The sequence below is a fragment of the Salvelinus sp. IW2-2015 genome, linkage group LG14 (genome assembly GCF_002910315.2).
Source record: "Salvelinus sp. IW2-2015 linkage group LG14, ASM291031v2, whole genome shotgun sequence".
In the NCBI taxonomy this organism is placed as follows: domain Eukaryota; kingdom Metazoa; phylum Chordata; class Actinopteri; order Salmoniformes; family Salmonidae; genus Salvelinus; species Salvelinus sp. IW2-2015.
The window spans coordinates 29,174,024-29,175,379 of record NC_036854.1 but is presented as its reverse complement, the minus strand read 5'-3'; the positions used below and the strand labels follow the sequence as shown (position 1 = coordinate 29,175,379).

The following is a 1,356-nucleotide window of genomic DNA, read 5'->3' as shown; positions in this document are numbered from 1 at the left end:
GGACAAGTCTCTGAATGTCCTTGAGTGGCACAGACAGAGCCCAGACTTGAACCCGATCTAACATCTCTGGAGAGACCTGAAAATAGCTGTGCAGCGGCGTGCCCTATCCAACCTGACAGAGCTTGAGAGGATCTGCAGAGAAGAATGGGAGAAACTCCCCAAATACAGGTGTGTCAAGCTTGTAGCTCCATACCCAAGAAGACACGAGGCTGAAATCGCTGCCAAAGGTGCTTCAACAAAGTACTGAGTAAAGGGACTGAATACTTACCTAAATGTAATATTTGCTTTGTCATTATGGGCTATTGTGTGTAGATTTATGAGGAAACAATACAATTTAATCATTTTAGAACAAGGCAGTAACGTAACAAATTGTGGAAAAAGTAAAGGGATCTGAATCCTTTCTGAATGCACTGTATCTTTCCTGATGAAGCAGTACTTGGTGTGGAGGAGCTGAAGGCCAAACAGTGAAGATGGATAGCTACATTGTATACAACACCATAGTCGCTAGAGCAGTTGTGTGTGTGTGGTTTGGTTTTACTATCGTTGTGGGTACCAGAAGTCTTCACAAGGATAGTAAAACAAGGAAAGGGCTATTTTAGATATAGGGGTTAGGTTTAGGTTTATAATTAGGGTTAGAATTAAGGTTAGGTGTTAGGTTAAGGGTTAGGTTTAGGGTAAAATACATTTTTGGTCCCCACAAAAGCAAACGTGTGTGTGTGTGTGTGTGTGAGTGTGGTAGGGTCTGTATACTCACACAAGGAGGAGCAGAGGATAGTGCGATGAGTCCACAAAGCTGGCAGGTTTGAGGATCTGCATCGTTAGTGCTACACGACAAGAGAAAGAGTGATCAGTATGCGTGTTGTACACAAGCACTACGGCTTCATTATCCGTTCATCTGAAGAAAACAGACTTTAGCTGATACATTTTCATTATGTAAAATGTGCTGCTGAAATCTCATTCCCTTATTGTTAGAGTGGAACATAACGTACTGTAATCCTCGATGTTGATCTCCTTGTATTCCACGCGGGGCATCTGCATGGAGTCCAGCCTCATCCTCAGATKCTCATTGGTCTCCAGGTCAAACACCTCTGCAGTGATAAACATGGCCTTAGTTTATGGCTAAGGTTGCTATGGCTACCATGGTCTAAGGGCACATACTGTAGGTGTTCAAAGGGCATAGGTGTTGTGGTAGAACGTTGGGCTGGACGTTGTGATGAAGTTATGCTTACAGCATGTCACAATAGAAGAGAACATAGGGAAGTTATCAGAATGCAGAGGCATCTGTCTCAGTCCCTCCAATCCAATCTCCCTCCCTCTCCCACCCACCCTCCCTGTCTCCCTCCCTCTCTAACACCC

At 44.2% G+C, this 1,356-nt stretch overlaps 1 pseudogene; it reads right to left on the bottom strand.

The window, feature by feature from the left end:
- Positions 1-1,356, bottom strand: part of LOC111973506 (A-type potassium channel modulatory protein DPP6-like) — a 62,555-nt pseudogene that overhangs the window by 11,367 nt on the left and 49,832 nt on the right.